At 45.4% G+C, this 12,943-nt stretch overlaps 1 non-coding gene across 1 annotated transcript; it reads right to left on the reverse strand.

The window, feature by feature from the left end:
* Nucleotides 1-5,616: 5,616 nt before the first annotated feature.
* LOC120886705 (U6 spliceosomal RNA) lies at nucleotides 5,617-5,722 on the reverse strand. Its single transcript, XR_005729786.2, has one exon. It is a non-coding gene; the product is annotated as a U6 spliceosomal RNA (small nuclear RNA).
* Between the last annotated feature and the right edge of the window lie 7,221 nt (nucleotides 5,723-12,943).

Raw genomic sequence — 12,943 nt, forward strand, 5'->3', positions numbered from 1 at the left:
GATGAGAATACACCATGCAAATAATACCTCAAAGAGAGAGGGAGTGGCTGTGCTAACACAAGACCCAAAAAGACCTTATAACCAAATTGTGGAGACAAAGATGACATGATATGTAAGTATGTCAATCATCAAAAAGACATAAAATCTGTAAACATATATGTACTTAACCACAGAGCCCCCAATCTGTGAGGCAAAACTGATGATGATGAAGGAAGAAACAGTAACAGAGACTCCACTATCCCCCTTCAGACAATGGGTAGAGCAACAAGTCAGGAGAACAACAGGAAACAGAAGACTTGACCATTACAATAAATCAGCAAGACCTCAAGCACTCCATCCAACAGTAGAAGCATACACATTTTCTCAAGTACATTGTGCGGAACATTCTATGTTCTGGCTGTAAAAAAAAAAAAAGCCCCAGCAAATTTAAAAGGGTGAAATCATCCAAAGAATTTGCTCTGATCACAGCAGAATGAAATTAGAAATCAAAAAGTGGAAGGAATTTGGGAATTTCACAAACACCTGAAGAACATACTCTTTGATAATTAATGGGCAAAATTTTTAAAATTACAAGTGAAATTAGAAAATACTGAGATGAATTAAAGCAAATGTACATTATACCAAACCTACAGTTTGCAGCTAGAGTAGGGGTTAAGGGCAGGGGGAGGGTGACTGTTAAAGGGTGGCTGTTGGAGGTTTTGGGTAACTGAGCTATTTGGCATCTTGATTGTGGTGGTGGAGGTTATGCAGATCTACTCATGTGGTATATTCATAGAACAGTGAGCACACACAGAGTTTACTTTTATGTATGCTGACATAAAAATAAAACCTAGAGGCTAAGAGCAACATTTGTATAGATGATTGTTTTCATGCACTTTAAATAATAGCCATTCACAAGATCCTCCTTATAGAAGAACTCCTTAAAGCTCCCAATACCAGTTGTACATTTTCTTCAGTTATACAAATAAAATATTTGGCTTAGTTACAGAACAACAACAACAACAACAAAACCAATAGGATGCTTACGACTGCTACTTGTAAACAACTTGTACAGGAGGACCAAAAATAATTGAAGACATAAGGATTGCAAAGAAGGAAATAAAAACATCATTCTTTATAAGTTAGGGAGAGGGAGACCAAGAACTAGGGAGGGAACAGATCTTACCCCAGACGCCACCACAGTGCCGATGTTGTGGTCTGAGGCTGACCTGAGCCAAGAAGGCAGAGGATTGTAAGTGAACTATGCAGCTCTAATGTTAAACAGGATTACAAAGTGCCTCACTCTCTAAAGAAGAGACTGTTGTTTAGCACCGAAAGTGACTAAGCTATGAGAATTTCCACAAATGCCAGGAATATTGAAAACACTAGATGTTGTAGAAAACAAAAAAAGAAAGAGAAACCTGCTTTCAGATGGCACCATAAGAAGACAAGTTAATTCAGGAGGCTGAGGAGATGTTCACTCTGCCGAGGCCAGGACAAGCACCGCCACGTCCCTGCCTGGTCCCTTTGCCCACCCCACGTCCACTCCTGCCAGAGGATAGAATGTTCAGGGTCAGTCCCAACTCAAAGTAAACAAAAGAACACCCTCCCTGCCCCCTGAAATCTGCAGTCCAGGACGGCATCGATGGGAAGGCCATGTGCGGAGCTTAGAGACGATTGCACTCGTTTTCCCATTAAAATGGTCTCTGTGAAAGAAAAGGGTGAGTGCATCTGGCAGGCGTGAGTGACAAGGGGAAATGACAGGACCCAAGGAGATGAACTTGGCCGTGAGGCTGGGAGGGAGGCTGGGGAGTGCTGGAGCAGGGGCCCCTAGCTGCAGTCAGACTGGCAGGGCGTCAAGCTCATTGGCCTGCACAGATGAAAGGCAACTGGCTTTTGCTGTGAACTCGATTACTTGCATTAGCTGTACGAGATTTTCTTCTTGAATAATTCTGTACCTTGCTGAGCATCCGAAATACAGTTTCATAGTGTAACTATGTTTATTTTACCACGGTGCGAATTTGTGCTTTACAATGGGGAACTATGTCTGTTCAGGCATTAGTTTTATCATAAAAAATTAATATCAACAAAGAGAAATACATAATGTCATTAATTTATTTATGAGCCACTTCCTTAGTTATCCTTAACTGGCTTCTTTCTCCCCTGCTCACTGTTTCAGTGCCAAAATCATCTAGGAGACTCTAAAATGTGCGTATTGATTTAGGAAGTCAACTTGTGGCAGCTTTTCCTACCCTTCATAAAAGGCTCGTTAGTGGGTAGAGAATATAACTAGTGATAGGACAGATAGGAAGTCTTCAGAGGAGGGATGAAGCTCCTTTGCCCGTGCCTTCTGTTCCTGGGGAAGTGTGTGCCGAAGCACGGCCATCACAAATGCTCCCCAACTTCTCCTGAAGCACGTTTGTCTCCCTTCATCTTGTGGGGTTCGCTGTCTGTGGGGTAAAGTGTTCTGAAGGACTCTCTTGAGCAGAGCTTGGAGGTTGGTGGGTGAGGGGGGCCGGTGGGGTCCGTCCCACTGACATGGGAGGCCTGTGCCACACATAGCGTGATGAGAGTCAGGAAAGAGGAGACCTCCGGAAGTCTGCAGCTCAGCAGGAGAACCAACTCTTTCTCCTCTCTCTCTCTCTCTCTCTCTCTCTCTCTCTCTCTCTCTCTCTCTCTCTCTCACTCATTCTCTCTCTCTCTCACACACACACACACACACACACACACACCCTGAGGAGGTGGTGGAAAGTGTTAGAGTGGGGAGGGAAGAGAGCAGCCTGGAGAATGAGAGGAGGTGGTCTTGGAGGTGGGTCCTGCAGGAAGAGCAAGGCCACGGGAACCAGCAGGGACCGAGGGTACCATAGTGACAGAGTCTGATGGACAGATGGTGACCGGGAAGACTGGCAGGCTTGGGATGGCACTGGCTGGGAGTAGCTCCCAGGGCAAAGACCATCACTTCCTGTTCTAAGACGAGCTCGTGGCCTGAGGCAGGCAGGGCTAGAGGAGGCCCAGAGGCCCTGGTGGAGTCTGTAGAGATCAGGCAGGAGCTGAGCAAAGGAGGGAGGGAGGGCCCGAGGGGCCCAGGGAAGACCTCTTGTACTTCAGAACACTGAGTGATGGTGGTCTCTTCCATAACTACGTCAAATAGTTCTCAGCCAGAAATTAAGCAAGTGGTCTAACCAACTTAGCGTTCTCCTGTTACGTCATTGCTTTTCATGAAATATTCAAAATCAAAGTGCTTTCAACAAACACTTGGTTTGTGCTGCCCTTGGGTCCTTACAATGCCCGCTGAGACTCCACTCAACATTGTGTGTCATCAAGGAAGTTCCAGCTAGAACAAGACACCACCCAGAGAACATCCACTGGAGTGGCCAAAAGCCAGGGCACCGAAAGCACGGAATTCTGGTGAGGATGTGCAGCAGGAGGGACCCTCATTCATGGCTCTTTGGAATGCAAAATGGTGCAGCCACTTTGGAAGGCCTTTGGTAGTCTCTTTAGAAACGAATCGTAGTTTTACCACATGACCTAGCAATCCCACTTGTGGGTACCTACCCAAATGAGCTGAAAACTCAGCACGGACACAGAGGTTCAGAGCAACTTTATTCATAACTGAATGGATAAACGAATGCATGAAAAATTGTGATATTTACTCAGCGCTAAAAGAAATGAGATTTCAAGCCATGAATAGACACAGAGGAACCTGAACTGCATATTGCTAAGTGAAAGAAACGCTCTGAAATGGCTACATATTATTCGACTCTACCATAAAAGACCAGTGGCTGCCTGAGGTCATGGGGGGGGGGCCTGGAGGATGTTAGAGCAGGGAGACCGCCCTGTCTCTGTCTGCTCCACGTCTGCAATGGTGGCTTCTTGCCACTAGATATTCGCTGACACTCACAGGCTACAAACACCCACAGTGCAGCTTCCTTCAAGCTAGGGACTTTGGACCAACGCAAGGTGTCTGCGGAGGTTCACTGATTGTACCCCTCCCTGGGCTGCTGATAATGGGGTAGGTGGTGCTGTGGGTGAGAAATCCCTGTATCTTCCTCTCAATTTTACTGTGAACATAAAACTTCCTTTAAAATTTGTGTTTCAAAATTTTTTACTTATTTTTAAGCTTTGATTGGTGTGTGACAATCATACGTAACAGTTGACTTCATTGTGGTATGTCTCCACATGCACCTAGAATTTGGTCCGTTCCATCCCCGGTCCTCACGGTTCCCTCCCCTCACCTCCCCTATCCTGTCCCCCTGCTCTACTCTTCTTTTTTATGAGGCTCCTCCACCCCTTTGTTTCTTATTTGTGTTCCTACCTTCCACATGTGAGAGAAAACACATGACCCTTGACTTTCTGAGGACTTATTTTGCTTAACACAATGCTCTCAAGTTCTGTCCATTTTCCTACAAATGACGAAATTTCCTTCCTTTTATCCTGGTTGGATAAAACTCCATGGTGTATACACACCATATTTTCTTTATGCATTCATCTCTCAATGGACACCAAGACCGGTTCCATAACTTGGCTGTGGACACGGGCATGCATACATCTCACGGGCTTTAAGTCTTTGGAGTGGTTTAGTTGGATCACCTGAGGGTCCATTTCTAGTCTTTGAGGAGACTCCATATTCATTTTCATAGTGGTTGTACTAATTTACAATCCCATCAACAGTGTAAAAGTGTTCATTTTCCCTCTCATTCTCTCCAAAATTTATTATTATTTGTATTCTTGATGATTGCCATTTTGAGGTGAGATGAAATATCACTGAATTTTGATTTTCATTTTCCTGATTGCTAAAGATCTTGAATTTTTTCCTATATTCGTTTTTCATTTGTAGTCATTCTTTATAGAAGCGTGTATTTACTTCATTTGCCCATTTCTTGATTTGGGTATTTGTGGGATTTTTATTTTGAGTTAAGTTTTTTGAGTTCTTTATATATTCTGGATATTAATTCTTTTCAGAAGAGTAGCTGGCAAAGATTTTCTCCCCTTCAGTAGGTTCTCTCTTCACATTCTTAATTGTTTCCTTTACTGCCAGAAGCTTTTTATTCTGATGCCACCCCATTCACTAACTCTTGGCATTATTTCCTGCTATAGGGGTCCTACTGAGGAAGTCATTGTCTGTGCCCATATGCTGAGTGTTGACCCTCTGTTTTCTTCTAGCAATGGCAAAGTTTCTGCTCTAATTCTTAGGTCTTTGATTCATTTTGAGTTGACTTTTGTGCAGGGCAAGTTTCATTCTTCTACATGTGGGTATTTAGTTTTCCCAGCACCATTTTTTAAGAAGGCTTTTATTCCCCAAGATAGTTTTATCAGATGACTGTACCTGGGTGGGTTTGTCTCTGTCTTGGTCTATGTGTCTGCTTCTATGACAGTAGTACGCTGGTTTTGTTCCACAGTCCTGTAGTATAATTTAAAATTGTGCATTGAAGGGCCTCCAGCACTGTTCTTTTTTGTTTAATATTGCTTTGGTTATTCTGGTCTTTTATTCTTCCACATTAGTTTTAGTTCTGTTCTTTCTAGTTCTGTGAAGAATTTCATTGGTATTTTGATGGGGATGGCAGTGATTCTGTAAGTCACCTTTGTTAATATGGAACATATTCTTCAACTTATTTCTCAGTGTTCTATACTTTTCAAAAATATATGGAACACTTCAAGGACTGGAATGTCTTCCTTGCACAGGACTCATGCTGACTTTCCTGTGTCATTCTGGTTTTAGTGTATGTGCTGTCCAGTCCAGCACAACATTTTTTTACTTTTAAAAACTGCAGTGTTGGTACCTTCTAGACAAACAGAGATATGATAAATTGTGGTATAAAGGTGTATTAAAAATTGTAAAGCAAAAGAAATCAATTAGAGAGCCCATGTATAATGTCATAATTTACCGTGAACAGACTTTATATACAGTTAAGAAAAATTGTGCTGTGAATGGATAATTATGAATGTAATACATTCCGCTATTGTCATGTATGAAAGAAAGAAATTTTTTTAAAAAGAACATTTCTAAGTTAAAAATTAATGGTGTTAGACCTGAGGCTGTAGCTCAAAAACAAACAAAAAGACCAAAACGAACAAACAAAAAACCTGCCGTGTTGGGTTGTGATAGTGGGATGGGACCAGAATCACCCAAGATTTCTGAGCTAGGAAGTGACTGGGTGGCTTATGACGTCACTGGCAGATGTCAGGGCTCTTAGGAGTGTGCTGGAGCCGAGCAGGTGGAAGAGCTGAGCACAGAAAGGCCAGGAGACCCTTGTGGAGAGGGTTCTAGGTGGCACAGACTCTCCTGATTAAAACAGTGTTTCTACTGATGAAGTCCACCCCGTCTTTCAAGGGTACTTGGAGAGCTTAATGGGGTGCAGATGCTGGCAACCTGACACATGGTTTCTCACATGCTGACATTTAGTAACCACTTTATCCCTTGGCCAAGAGACTCTCTCAGGATGTTCATTTGGCAAAGTAGCGATGGTCAGATATTTAGGCTGTTCTAATTTCAACGTCCTGGGTCACCAAAGGCTGTGTGTGTGGGGGGCTTCTTTCATCTGCTGGTGAAGAGGGCACCAGCGGGCCCCATGCAGCTCAGGGAGAAGCCAGGGCTGCAGACTCCTGCAGAGGGGCAGAGCGCTACTTTCTGCAGAGGTGCATGTCCTTTGCCAAGTGGGAAATGACAATTCTGGGATGTCACTTTTTCCTGAGGATGCTGCTGTAGGAGTTTCAAAGCCAAGCAGCCCGGTGGTTTTTTCCCCATGCAGCAGTTTTGGGGGACCAGGATGGGCTGGATACCCACCTCTGACGTGTGCCCACAGGAAGATGCGCCTGTGTACGTGAAGGATCCGCATCAGGGGCTCCTCCTTCTCTCCCTTGTCTGGAGGGGAAGCCCAGCGAGCAGTTGTAGTGGAACTGAAGTGAAAATAAAAGAAGGGAGGGAATAAAAAAGGTTACAGGTTTCCTGAAGTTTAGTCTCAAAGTGCACTGCAACTGTGGATGGCTAGGAAACCCCAGAGGCTTATAAACCAGGCTGCGTCCTGTGAGAAACAGGGTGACTCATTTGTGCAGAGATTTCTGGCCAACCTCAACAAACAACGGAGGCCTTGTGAAAGAGAACAGCAACAACTTCACTGTGTGGTTCTAAATGTCTTACTTCTAAACTCTTGTGTGGAAACAATAGCAACTGCGGGCAGTTTTTAAATTCATGGCTCATAATCATGTTCTCAGGAAGTGCTCCTCTAAGGAGGACCCTGAACTCACAGGTTCTCCAGGGAAGACCCTGAAACGGTGTCTGTACTCTAGGGAGGACCCTGCGCTTGTGTGAGTACTCCAGGGAGGATCCTGAGCTCTCATGTGCTCCAGGAAGGACCCCAATCCATGTGTACTCCAGAGAGTGTTTGTGTGCTCCGGGGAGGACGCCGAGTTCACATGTGCTCCTGGGAGTACCCCGAGCCCATGTGTGCTCCAGGGAACTGGGCTGTGCTTCCTTGACAATCCTCTGCACGCCCGTCCCCGTCCCTGGTCCCTGTCCTGCAGGCCCTCGCCATTGCACCAATCAGTGCCAGAAGGGGAGAACTCTGGGACTGCAGCTCCTAAATTGTGACTGAATCACAAGACAAGGAAAGGATAGTTACACAAGTCGTAAGGCCACTGAAAGTCAAAACAATGACTCTTCATAAGGACGTGCTGTTTGAAACCCTCCCCACCCACCAGAGCGGCTGTAATCAAGACGGTGAGTGTTGGCCAGAACTAGGAGAAGGTGGACTCCTCAGACATCACTCATGGGAGTATGAAATGGTGTTTTCCACCTTGGAAAACACTTTGGCAGTTTCTTAACAAGTTAAACCTGAATTTACTATAAAACCCAGAAATTCCACTCCTAGAAATTTAAGAGAAATAAAAACATATATCCACATGAAGACATGTACACATATTCACAGAAGCAGTTATGAAAGTAGCCAAAATGTGAAGACGATCCAGATGTCCATCACCTGATGTCTGGACAGACGGTATGTGCTCACACATCGGATGCAATGCTGCTGTAATGCAGAGGAAATGAAATGGCGCCAGGTGTCACCCTGTGGAGAAGGCCAAAAACGTAAACCAAGTGACAGAAGCCTGGGGCAAAAGACACTGCTATATCATCCTACTTACATGAAATATCCAGAAGAAATAAACCTGTAGAGATGGATTAGAGGTTGCCTGGGGGTGGGGAATAGGAAGCCCCATGCCAGTGGGCAAAAGGGACCTTTCTGGGTGATGAAAATGTTCCCAACTAGATTGAAGAATTCTGAAAATTTGCTACAAATCATTGAATTCTATGCTTAAAAAAAGGAAGTTTTATGGCATATAAATTATACTTTAATAAATCAATTAAAAACAATGATGATGACTATAACCCAGGAATCTCAACTCTAAGTTGTGGAGGACCTGGGATCTAGGAGGACCTGCCCTTGGAAGTCACATTCCCTCTTTCAGGCAAGAGTTCTAGGAGCAAGAGCCAGAGCCCTGAGTTCCTGGGCCAATGAGCGAAGGTAGCAAAGATGGGAGCCATCAACAGAGAGGAACATTATGTGACCCTGTGCCTTTGCCGGCTGCCACCCAGCACCATGCTCCCTTCGCCATTCTTTCCAGGCTCCTGTGTACCTTTGGAGTGACCTGGGACTGGCATCCAAGGCAGCAGGAAAGTGGACAATAGATGCAGTTGCCCAGCTTTGTCCATCCAGAGTGGTCAAGGATGAGCCAGAGCTGAACTCTCCCCTGTCCAGCTCACTGCCACAGCTCCAGAGACCAGACTCTGGTGTCTCAGTCCCGGCTGGTAATTCTTTTCTTCAACTATCAATGCTTTGCTAGGACACAAATAATGCATGTTGGTTGTAAATAAAATTAGAAAATCATCACAAGCCAAGAGAATAAAAAGACCATCGCTGCATGACTTCCACCTAGAAAGACCACTGTAAGCATCTTCATGTCTCCAGACTTTTTTGTATACAACATAAGTATATGGTACACTAGCGAGCACCGACTGAGATGGAAATATGTGGGATGCCGTGTTTGGGAATCTGCTCTTTCACTCAGTGGTATCATGGACATCCGTGCCAGGCAAGACTTTCCATCTGAATGATGGAAACCCCATGAAGATTGGCTGAAACCCCAAGGGAATTCATCAGCAGAGTAACTGGAAAGTCAGGAGCCAGAGGCCGTCCTAGGAACATGCCCTCCCTCCCACAGGTTTGTCTTGCCCTCCAGCATATCCCCCTGGGTGGCCCTGGCCAAAATATCCTCAGGACCTAAAATCTGCCCATACAAGGCGGCTTTCTCCCAACAGCTCCAGGAAGCACCAGAACGGGCCCTGGCTCCCACTGGCCTGTTGGGCTGGGGGTGCCTGAGCCGGCTCCTGTGGTTGGGGAATGTGGAGCTGCCCCCAGCAGGCTTCATCTCAAGTCCTGCCCCCACCGTGGGGACAGTGGGGACAAACCACAGAGATGAATGGTGAAGGGGTGTGAGTCCCCCGGGAAACTTGGGGTGTAGGACAAGGAGAAAGGACAGACTGTTTTCCTTGCAACTCGTCATTCTTCCACCGACAGATGAGTAAGGGTGATCTACCCAGTCCCTACTGTGCGTGTTGAGGTACTTAGCGTGCTGTTGCTCTTCTCTGCCCCATTATAAAGATCCCTAACCCGTGCTGACGGGTAGCGAGCCTGATACAGCACAGGCAGCTTTGGGCTCCTTGTGGTGAGCAAGCCATGCCAGCAACAGGCTCAAAGCATTGTGTCTTTCCCAGTGTCAGAAGCACACCACTGTCAGCATGGCAGTCTGCTCAGTCCTGGGGGTCACCCGAGACTCACAAACAAACACAAGTTCTTTTATTCCAGTCTTAAGTTCTGATATTTGTAACACTCAAGCCACACATCACACCTCACCCACACATGTGCATATATGTGAGTGTGTGTGTGTGTGTGTGTGTGTGTGTGTGTATCACAGAAAGACTCTGAAAGCACAGGGTCCAGGAGGCTGAACTGAAAGCGAAGGCTTGGTGCAGGTGGGAATGCAGAGTCACCGTAGGATGCAGAGTCACCGTAGGTGGTCAAGTAAGATTACAAACCGATCTTGCTCAGGGTGCAGAGCTGTCAAAGTGCAGGAACTTGCTCTAGGCTAGGGTCTGGATGGTCAGCAGCTTCAGAGAATCAGCTTGGAGTGGGTCACCCATGGTTGTCACAGATAGGAGACGCCTGAGGGCACATTTGGAAGTATGTCACTGTGGTGATTTTCCTGGGCAAGGCTTGATGAGATACCAGGTAACTGGGTCTGGGACCCCAAGTCTGGTCCTGGGGTGCTCCTCATTTTCTGGGCCTCGGTGACAAGGTTCCTTCATTGAGTGTCTGGTGTCTTGGATAAGCTCATGGGTCTGGTTTTTCTGATTTGAGTTTAGTATACTCATGCATCCATGGACTTCTGCTAAATCAGTACGTTCACAGGTGGTCATTTTTATTAGCACAGTTACTTGGTGCCAGGCAGATGGTGGTGGTTTACCTGCACAGACCAGGTGTAGAGCTTTCCACCTCAGCTCTTAGAACGGAGGCTGGCGGCAAACACCTGCTCTATAAGGTGGAGTCACCCCGGGCCTCCTTCTCCTCTCCCACGTCCCCACCTCTTCCCTCGCCTCCAGGTCCTCCCTGTAAAGAACTCCCGGGTTTACCGCCTGCGTCCTCCACCCCGGCATTCTCCAGACTCTGAAACACCTCCCTTCCTCTCAAACTCTCGCCTCAAAAACCAGCCTGATCTCACTGAAAGCAAAGTCCTGGGTGCAGTCATGCTCTGAAGAGGACTTTCTTAAATCCGGGACAGCATCTAAGGAGACATTGCTGGCTGGCCTTAGGTGCTTCTGACTTGGCCCTCCTCAGCCCTGTAGGTGACCAGAACTGCCCCTGCCTGCCCCAAAGGGCCCCTCCATCCTGTGGCTGGGGAGTGTGAAGCCGCAATGGGCTAAAGAAGTTGTGGCAAAACTGAGCGCGAGTTAAAATCTTGTTCCATCCAGGGCTGGAAACATTTCATAATGCCGGGGACCCTGCAAGGCTTCTTAGCCCCAGGCAAGATACCTCAGTGAGCAGGTGTGAAGGCAGAGAGCATTTTCCATGTCTGCTTCTGGAGTGGGCGATTTAATATCCATACCGTGATCAGAATATCCAGCCAAGAAGCTGGTGAACTCTGGCCCTGTCACTCCCTCCATATAAACAAGGCCAGCGCCCTTCTTACAGAACATGAGTTAACAACATTTGCTCATCTACACTGTTGGGTCGCTGGCAGAAGTTTATGATCTAATCAATGTGAATATATAAAGTACTGTACAGTCATAAAAATTAGTTCTTGTTGCCAAAGTCCTTTCAAGAATAAATATGTTTATGTAGAAATGTAGCAGAATGAACACTAATAACCCTATTTGTCTAGGAAACTATGGAACGTTACTTTTTCTTCCAGTAATGGCCTGCAAACCAAACATTCAGATTCTGCTCTCAGTGACAAGTTCAGCTCTCGATAGAGGAGGTCAGAACCCAGAGGATATGTTCAAACATATTCCCAACCCTGTGATGTGTCTGCACTGCTCAACTTAGCCTCAAGAATCAGAAAGAAATATTTATGTGTTAAAAGCATTCTCTTGAGAAAAATTCCATGGGGTGTTCAAAGTTTTCTGATTATTCAGAGGAAATGCTTGCAACCATATCCCACTCATGTATTCAGCAGATTTTAAGGGCCTATTCCACATCAGGCACACATTAGATACCAGCCTTCAAGGCCCAAGCCTCAGGCCTCCTCTAGTCCAATGGAAGACAGTGCAAAGGTGGTGGTAGAGAGGCTTCATGGTCACAACCACCTCTAGACACATGATGTGTTCATTTCAATGAGACTCAGGCATGGGTCCTGGGTCCTGGACTCTAGAATCTTGGGGAGCCTCTCCTCTGCTTATACAGAGCTAAGTTTAAATTTCCTTCAAGGCAAAGGAAAACTGCACCATGAATTTCTGTCTGAGTGCAGTTTGATAGGACTGGAGGGGTCACTGAACTCAGTATCTAATATGACTGTGATTTCATAGTTTTGGGAAAGGGAGTAGTGGTTCTTGAATTTCATAGTTTTTTTTTTTGTTTTGTTTTTAAGGAGTCAAACCCTATTCAAGTCAAGATGACATGAACTGGTACTGGAGCAAACTACCCCCCTGCTCAGTCGCACCCTTCATCCTGAGTGCAGCGCCATGCCCCTAGCCCCACTTAGCCTGCCAGTCATCCGAAATCACACAGAACTGGCGGGTGGTGCCCATGTTAGCAAGCAGGACTCCTGGGAAATGAGACTAAGCTCATTTCTCATTTATTCAGCAGAAGTTTGCAATTTCATTGTCAATGTAATAATTTATTCATTTATTTTTTATTGCTCTAGGGGATCATCTTTTGTACCAAGTAAAGCTAGCCTATAAGGCATCTTCTTGTGAATAATAATAATAATAATAATGAGTCCCATTTGAACAGGCAATTTAAAAAGTGTCTCTTCTGATAAAGTGTCCCCAGTTAGTGAACTGGCTGACTTCTGATGGACTTCAGTCCTATCTGACTGCAGTGCACAAAGGGCACAACAGGATGACAGTCCTGCTGGGGTCCCTTAGGACCTTATCTTGGCTCTAGAGAGTACCCTAATTGCTGTATTGAAACAATGCTGCCTGTTAAAAGGATCTCTTCATCATGGGGTTTCAATTTTCTTTTCTGTATACTTTTCCTTATAAAATGACAAAAGAAATGTATTACTAACATTACACAACCCACAAAAGTAAACTTTAACTTGTAAACATTAATGTTAATCTTTATTTCAAGTTCTGCTTTTCCTTTCAATGATTTTTATTTTTGTGATTTTTATTCCTAGATTTAAAAAAAAAAAAAAAAAACTGGGGATTGAACCAAGGAGCACATTACCACTGAGCTACATCATCAGCCCT

The sequence above is a fragment of the Ictidomys tridecemlineatus genome, chromosome 13 (assembly GCF_052094955.1).
Source record: "Ictidomys tridecemlineatus isolate mIctTri1 chromosome 13, mIctTri1.hap1, whole genome shotgun sequence".
NCBI lineage: Eukaryota > Metazoa > Chordata > Mammalia > Rodentia > Sciuridae > Ictidomys > Ictidomys tridecemlineatus.